This window comes from Triticum dicoccoides, chromosome 6A, assembly GCF_002162155.2.
Source record: "Triticum dicoccoides isolate Atlit2015 ecotype Zavitan chromosome 6A, WEW_v2.0, whole genome shotgun sequence".
Classification (NCBI taxonomy): Eukaryota; Viridiplantae; Streptophyta; class Magnoliopsida; order Poales; family Poaceae; genus Triticum; species Triticum dicoccoides.
Window position 1 is genome coordinate 527,798,542 of NC_041390.1, and position 9,247 is coordinate 527,807,788.

Genomic DNA, 9,247 nt, shown 5'->3' on the forward strand with positions numbered 1-9,247 from the left:
AGATGGATTCCTTGAATTTTTCTGATAATTTTTCATATATAAATTATTTAATTTGGAGTTACGGTTAATTTTCTATGAATTTTAGAAGTTTATATTCATTTTCTGGAATTTCAGAATTAAATTAAATCCAGAAAACATTACTGCGTCAGCATGACGTTAGCATGACGTCAGCAAGTCAACAGGGGCCGGCTCGGGTCAAACCTGACGTGTGGGGTCCACACGTCAGTGACACAGGGGCTAATCCCGCGTTGACTCGGGCTTTGACCCGCTACGGGGCCCGCTGTCAGTGTCACAGGGTTAGTTAGCAGGGTCATTAGCCCCTAACGACGACGCCACGTCAGCACGCCGGAGACCAGCCGACGGCGACCACAGAACACGGCGGGGCACGCCGGACTTGCGCTAGAGGCGTCAGTTTGGCGCGCTGAGGGCACCAGGGGATGGCCCTTGCTCCCGCGCATCCAGAGGACCGAGTGGGAGGTCGTGGGGTCGCCGGAACTCATGCCGGCGACGAGCTTTGGCGGCGATGGTGTTCGGTGGTGCTCGGGCGCGTCGCTACGGTGCATCAGTGAGCAAATGGAGAGGCTGGGCAGCACCTGCTAGACATGGGGAGCACTAAGAGCAGCTCAGTGAGGCCAGGGGAGCACGGAGGCTATGCGTGCAGCAGCAATGGCGGACGGTGGCTTCGGTGCTCGTGGGGAACGATGCTACGGCACGGAGGGGAGCATGCTGAGTTAGGGGAGAGGGCCGGTGACTCACGGCGATGACGAGGGGACGCTCGGCGAGGTCGGGGACGGTCCGGAGCCGGCGAATTTGACGAAGATGGCCGGCGGTCCCGAGGTTGAAGAAGGCATCGAGGGCGGTGTTGTGGCACGTCCGGGGCCTCGTGGCTTGTTGAGGAGGTAGAGGGAGGACCGGCGGAGATTCCTGGGGCGTCGGTGAGCCGTGGGGTGGCCGGTAGCCACGGTGGCTCTCGTCGGTGGCGGCGGCTCCGTTCGGTCGCGGGAGGGGAAACAGAGGAGCGAGGGGGAGGGAGGTCCAGAGAGCGAGGGAGAAGTGAGAGGAGGTCGGGGCTGCATGGCGTCGCGGGAGGGACCAGGGAAGGAGGAGGCAGCCAGGCAGGGAGGAGGTGGCCTCCTCGGCCGCGCGCGTGCGAGCACGCAGCTGCTCCCACTGGCAAGAGGAAGACGACAGGGGGGGAGTAGCGGTGGCGGGCTGGGCCGGCTGGGCCGGTTCTGGTGGGCTGCACGGGTGAGGCCAGGTAAGTCCTTCTGTCTCTCTCTTTTATTTTTTTCTTCTGTTTTGTTTTATTTAATTTCGTTTTGCCACTTTTTTGAATTTTAAACAAATTCAAACAATGCCAAAAACTCCTCTGAATAATTTTATTTGGCTAGATGGACTTTTCCAAAAGCTCATAAAATATTTCAGGGGTATTTGAAATTATATTCTAATTATATGAATATAATTCAAATTCAAATCTAATGATTTAAATTCAAAGTCCCAAAAATAAATCCTTAAAAATGTTCAATATTTTGGTTGGGACCAGAACCCTTACCAAAAATTATCAAACATTTAAGAAGAGCCTTTTGGAGCAATGAATGAGATTTTAGGGTTTTTGCCCTTCTTTTATTTAGGGTTTTGAGGCTTCTGAATTCCTCAGTTCAGGTTTAAAAAAATTTAAACATGATGCTCAGATGGAAGCAGGCATAGGACAGGCCAGAACTAGGGATGTGACAACTCACCCCCACTAAACAAGAATCTCATCTCGAGATTCAAGCGTAGGGTAAGATGAAGGGGAAACGCAAACTAGTTTAATCTTCATGATCCAGGGTGCACTTCAAATGAACGTTGATTCGATCACCATCATTGTCTCGAAGTCTTGCTCTGAGAAATCCTGCCAACATGACCTGGAGAGAAGGAGACTCTAGAAGGGTCGATCTCCTCGAAGATCGAACAACTCACGGAATGAGACATAGGACCATCTCTCGGGTTGAGACACGAGATACACATCAAGAGGGGTGGAAAGAAACGGATGACGAAGGTTCACTAGGTAGACAACAATTCCACACTTAAGAAGGTGGTAAAATATTGTCCACGTAGCGAGGAGTTTAGTTGCCATGAAACCACGACGAAACATCCTGGAGGAGGGTGATTCGTAGATTATTTCCTTAAGTGGCAAAAAGAATTACCTTTGATTCAGAGATCATTGAAAACTCTTCATACCAGCCTAAGGCAATTCACAACGATCGTTTGGAGGGGGTCGGTAGAATGGCATACTCGGACTTGGATGATGTGGATTACCTTGTTGAAGACAACGTAATGGATGAATTTGCTTATCACCGGAAATGGAAGAGACCCATGGTAGAATGGCACAATGGCGGTGCAAGCTGGGAACAGAATGCAAATGCTGGGAATGATTCTGGTAGCTGGGGAAGAACCCAACAATAGGGAGTGAATTCACTGTTTGAATAGGTCATAGCATTGCCGAGGAAACTGAGAGCAAACCCAGTTAGTGCCGGTGATAACACGTAGCGCTTGTGCGTGCTCTCAAGAACTTGAGCATTTCCATATTCATCAAGGTTTTACCAACATCCGTGTCAAGGATCCTGGCAACACAACTTGCTACCATGATGAATGATGATGGATGATGCAGATGCAAAGGAAGATAACACTTCTCAGATTTCATCTTAGCGAGGCCAAGGAAATAAAATCTGGATGATCGACCAAGAGACATTTAGCACTCCGTTTCTAATGTTCTCCTTGATGTGCTAGTGTATCCCATTCATAGATATGGTTTGATAACTAGAACATCAAGTAAAAGGTCGGACTTCAGGAGCAATAGAATCCATAAGGAACAGTTACGGAGGTAAATCCTACGAAATCCTTATGGGGGGGGGGGTGGCCAACTTCCTCAAACAAGATACTATAATAATAGGTCTACCGGATGGGTGTGTTGGCCACGACATCCACCTTACCGGTTATCGAGAGACCAATATTATAGTTCTTAGGGAAATGTTCCAACCATCATATCTGCCTGAGATTCAGCTCTGGTTGGTGTTAGGATATTCCAGGCTCATCGAGTCTTAGGAAGAAAAATGAAAGTTTGCAACACAAATCGACGAGATGACGTTGCGGGATTCTCGGGAGATGAACTACGATAGCAAGCTCCAAAACATGAGCTGGTTCTGCTACAAACATGTGAACACGTTGTCCCAGACAAGCATGACCACGTGGTAGTCTTATAATAAAACACTACCGAGTTCAGGAGGGGGAACCATCAACGAGGGTATCGAAGTTCTTTCATAAGTCTGGATTGGCTCTTATGAAGGAACTCCTTCTCCTTGAACAAATCAATCAGTGGCTTGGTGTGCTAGGGATACATATAGATTGAAGGTTGCAAGTCTTCAAACCACAGCATTCTTCGCACGTGTGCATGACTGATTTGGAATGATTCCAAAGAAAGCAACATTGACTTTCTCGAATCCACGGCGGCAACTTGCATCAGATGCACATGAATTAAAGGAAGTCACTACCTTCATCCAAACATATGCTTCATGAGCTAGCATGAACAAATGCTTTCAAAAGTTTCCAACACTAGCTTAATGTTCAGCAAAATTATGGAGAAGACAAGGATGTTGTCAATGGGCACAACAACAATTCATCTGGGTTTCCTTTTAAAAGGAATTCCATAGTTAAGTGAACAAGTGATAGCATTGGTCAGACCCAAAAGATATAATGGTGTATGCTCGAGGGATCAACCACGAATAGGACAACATTACGAGCATCGTTGGTACTGATTTGATTTGACGATAGCCCACACTCAAATCAAAGGATTGATAAGACAATAGGTCCAGCAACTGATCACAAGGACCAATCGATGAAGATATCATCTTTATTCAACACACACTACACAAGAATATCCCTTTGGAACGAACTAAGTCAGACAAGCTTTTATCTTCCAACTCTCCAAGTTGTTGTCTAGCTTAACCAACTAGCTCAGGGATATCTAACACCGATTCTTGGAGAGAAGGTGGTTCACAAGAAACCAACTTGATCACGAACTCAACATAGCGGTCAGGTGACAACCCGGTAACACCTCCAAGAAGATATTTGGAAAGTCACGAACCACCGGTATGTTACTAAGCTCGAGAACAATCTTGCTTTTTGAGGCAAGACGATATGATCAATAGAGCGAAGATTTGAAATAACCCTAACTCATCGATCGAGGAGTGTACCGAGAACAAGGACTAGGTAGCACGATCAATCTTAGAATGATGATTCACTAACCAACATGCTAAGAATGAAATTATTGTCCTTTAACTACCAAACAACGGAGTTGCTAGCAGTATTGATTTCACACACCACGATTCACTTGTCGACATTCCGGTTACGATAACACAGGAACCGAGGAATGAACAATGATGGTGAGAAGTATCACTGTGTCAAGAGTTCATAGGATGGTGTGCAATTCCTATAACAATCTCGATATAAAATATGTAATACTCCAAGGTAGAGCAGAACAAAAGCTGGATTAGCAATTTGATCTGCGGAGCACAACTTCTTTGACCCAATCCTGGATAGGGAAGAGGTACTGGAGTTTGTTTCTCCTAGTCATTCCGCGATAGAATGGCTTGACGGACCACAAGAGTAATAGGCATCGATAAACGAACGCACGTATACTCTTGACTATCAATTGATAGACGAAGGTCAGTAGACAACTAAAGAGGGACAACTCAAAGGAACATATAACTTTCTGAGTTGTGGATGCATAGATTAGTATGTCGAACCAAGTTCAACATAATTCCTCCGGATAACCCATGCAGAAAGGTAGAACTGGCAGAACCACAATATATAATGGAGAACTCATCAAGAGCACTCTGGTTGTGATCGTTCAGTTCAACGAGGAACTTCTGCCATAAGTAGTTCATGGTATTTGGAAGAAGAAGATACCACGGACTTCAAGGACTATCGCAAAGGTTACTAATAACCTAAAGGAACAAGCAAAACTATCAACATGAAGCAAGTAGGGTGAATCTCGGGTTCAAAACCCAGGGATATAATACCTACTACTAAATGGCATCACGGGATGCTTTCGATAATGACGGCCAGAGTCATCACACTGGAACATAAATCATGGCTAGACTACTAGATGATCCCCTGAGACACCTAGGGTCATAATAGTAACTCCAACATAATGTCAAGGCAATAGAATACCTCAACTCAACAATTAGTGTGATTGAGCTGGCATAAAGGAACATCAAAATCAGAGGGAAAGGATTTTGCAAATGCATCAGACTATTTAGAAACCTGGAATGACTCGGACAGCATAACGGCTGTAAATGCTCAGAAAAGATTTGAGACATTCACAAAAATGGTGGCATAACCACTCAGAAGCACAATATCAAGGTCTCGAGATCAACAGTTAACATACAGAAGTAGAAACTGAACTCAAGCTTAGAACCATCAATCCTACAAGTCTGCAGATTAGTAACACGTGATCCTGATAGAAAGAAGAGATAGCCTAGTTCTTAATCCCCGTAGAAGAGAAGATGATGACTCAGATCAGAAGGCCATGAGGTATAAGGAGTAAAAAGAGCCTTACGTTCCATCCCACAATCAATTCCCTTATATAACTAAAGAATTTCTAGACTCAACTTCGACCAGTTTGGCTTGGTAATCCTACAGGCAATCAAGCTCTGATACCAACGCTGTCAGGACCCCGACTCGATGCCACATAGGTCTAGCATGTAACACCTCATATCACTTTGCGGCCTCACGCACGGTATTCCCACGGGTGTCGCCTTACCTTTGCCCGGGACCGTTTGCGTCTTTTGGCACACGTATATGATAGGGTCGCTAGCACCCATATGATAAGGAGCCCGGGCTGACATGGCTAGTCGTAAACCCAAAGTGGCACAGACTTACAGGGACAGGCATCCATGACCCAGCATCGAACGTGTCGGTCATCAGCAAGTGGGTCCGGGCTGTAGCACTGGGCTAGCAGGACTCCGGTAAACCGGGCTGTAGCGGGCTAACAGGCCTCCGATACTCAATGCGTGACATTTCCCCGAAGGGACAGACACAGGAACGAAGAAGGACACATGCCGGCCAGCCTAAGTGTTCCGGAGCAGTAGCAAGCTACCATGGCTCGGTGGAAACACTAGGAGACATTTCCCGGTAAGAGAGGCTACTAAGGATAAACAACTAGATAGTCAGATCCCACACATACCAAGCATTTCAATCATACACACAATATGCTCGATATGTGCAAATACAACAAGGCATCACAACATGACTCTACGACACAAGTAAATATTCAATAGGCTCCGGGGAGCGAGATATTACAAACATGGGTCTCATGACCCAACATTCAGAGCATACAAAACAAAGCATAAGCGGAAGCTATCATGTCTGAGTACAGACATCTATAAATGAAAAAGGCTGAGAAGCCTGACTATCTACCAAATCCTGCCGAGGCACAATATCGTAGCTAAGATAACAAGCTAAACGTCGAAGACCACGAGGAAATACTAGTGAGACTGAAGTCTCTCTGCAAAAACATAAAATAGGCAAACGTGAGTACAAATGTACCCAGCAAGACTTACATCAGAACTATCTACATATGCATCATTATCAACAAAGGGATGGTGGGGTTTAACTGCAGCAAGCCAGCTTTGACTCGGTGGCTATCCTGAACTACGACTGCAAGTAACTCTTTTGAGGTGGCGCACACGAGTCCACATATTCACCATATCAATACACCACTATGGATCCGCTCTCGTCTCCCTACGAGAACGCCATCCATAGCACTCATGCTTATCTTGCGCATTTTAGAGTATCCACTTTCACTTGTCTATGAACTGATATAAGCAACCCAGAAGTCCTTTTCCGCGGACACGGCTATTCGAATAGATGATGATAACCCTGCAGGGGTGTACTTCTTCATACATGTTTCCACCACTTAGCGTCTGCACACGACATGTGCTCGGCAGACTTCAAGCGAAAACTGACGTGGGTGTAGACCACGACCTACCTAAACACTCAAGTCTCTAGTCCAGGTTTATCGCCTATTCGGGTTCCATCCATGAGGAGATCCGGCCGGAGTTTCGCTCACAGCCCCAAACGATGTGAACAGGGTTCCGTGACACCAAACGGGCGCCCGGTATACCCGGCCACGTGCCTACCGCATCACAGCCCACCCCTCTGGTCAGCGCTGTCCACGGCCTCCAGCATACTACAAACACCAGAAACTACTTGCAACTCCTGGACAGAGGACAAGGGTGAATAAGAAGTCGAGCGGGGTCATATTTCAGGGCCCAATGTATGGTAGTAGCTGAATCATGGATCACAAACACAGAACTCAGTTCCTAAGGACGGCTTCAATGAGACAACCCACCATGTACTCCTACATGGCCTCTCACCGACACCTTTTACCAAATCGTGTTCACACACTTAGCTCACACACAGTAGGACATGTTCACACACCTCTGATTCATCCCGAATGAATCAGACCTGACTCGACTCTAAGCAGTAGCAGGCATGACAAACAAGCATGAATGAGTAGGCACAACAGGGCTCAAACAACTCCTACTCATGCTAGTGGGTTTCATCTATTTACTGTGGCAATGACAGGTCATGCAAAGGATAAAGGGGTTCAGCTACCGCAGCAAGTAACAGATGAATCGATGTTGTCCTAATGCAGTAAAAGAGAGCAGGAGCAAGAGAGTAGGATTGTATCGGAATGAACAGGGGGTTTTGCTTGCCTGGCACTTTTGAAGATAACATTGAGTCTTCATCAGTGTCAACGATCACATCATCGGTATCACGTCTATCGAGAGGGGACAAATACCGGCAACACAGAAGGGAACACAATCAATGCAATGCACAATATGATGCATGATCATGACATGGCAAAATGAATGTGTTTTGAGCCAATGCAACTAGCAACAGATTAAATGAAGTTGGTTTGAATACAAGATTCAAATTCAAACTCCATATGTGATTATTTAAATGCCCTTTATTTGATTTGTGCCAAACAGCAGCTATAAGTTGTTCTAACATGCATGAAAATGGTACAGATGGATTCCTTGAATTTTTCTGATAATTTTTCATATATAAATTATTTAATTTGGAGTTACGGTTAATTTTCTATGAATTTTAGAAGTTTATATTCATTTTCTGGAATTTCAGAATTAAATTAAATCCAGAAAACATTACTGCGTCAGCATGACGTTGGCATGACGTCAGCAAGTCAACAGGGGCCGGCTCGGGTCAAACCTGACGTGTGGGGTCCACACGTTAGTGACACAGGGGCTAATCCCGCGTTGACTCGGGCTTTGACCCGCTACGGGGCCCGCTGTCAGTGTCACAGGGTTAGTTAGCAGGGTCATTAGCCCCTAACGACGACGCCACGTCAGCACGCCGGAGACCAGCCGACGGCGACCACAGAACACGGCGGGGCACGCCGGACTTGCGCTAGAGGCGTCAGTTTGGCGCGCTGAGGGCACCAGGGGATGGCCCTTGCTCCCGTGCATCCAGAGGACCGAGTGGGAGGTCGTGGGGTCGCCGGAACTCATGCCAGCGACGAGCTTTGGCGGCGATGGTGTTCGGTGGTGCTCGGGCGCGTCGCTACGGTGCATCAGTGAGCAAATGGAGAGGCTGGGCAGCACCTGCTAGACATGGGGAGCACTAAGAGCAGCTCAATGAGGCCAGGGGAGCACGGAGGCTATGCGTGCAGCAGCAATGGCGGACGGTGGCTTCGGTGCTCGTGGGGAACGGTGCTACGGCACGGAGGGGAGCATGCTGAGTTAGGGGAGAGGGTCAGTGACTCACGGCGATGACGAGGGGACGCTCGGTGAGGTCGGGGACGGTCCGGAGCCGGCGAATTTGACGAAGATGGCCGGCGGTCCCGAGGTTGAAGAAGGCATCGAGGGCGGTGTTGTGGCACGTCCGGGGCCTCGTGGCTTGTTGAGGAGGTAGAGGGAGGACCGGCGGAGCTTCCTCGGGCGTCGGTGAGCCGTGGGGTGGCCGGTAGCCACGGTGGCTCTCGTCGGTGGCGGCGGCTCCGTTCGGTCGCGGGACGGGAAACAGAGGAGCGAGGGGGAGGGAGGTCCAGAGAGCGAGGGAGAAGTGAGAGGGGGTCGGGGCTGCGTGGCGTCGCGGGAGGGACCAGGGAAGGAGGAGGCAGCCAGGCAGGGAGGAGGTGGCCTCCTCGGCCGCGCGCGTGCGAGCACGCAGCTGCTCCCACTGG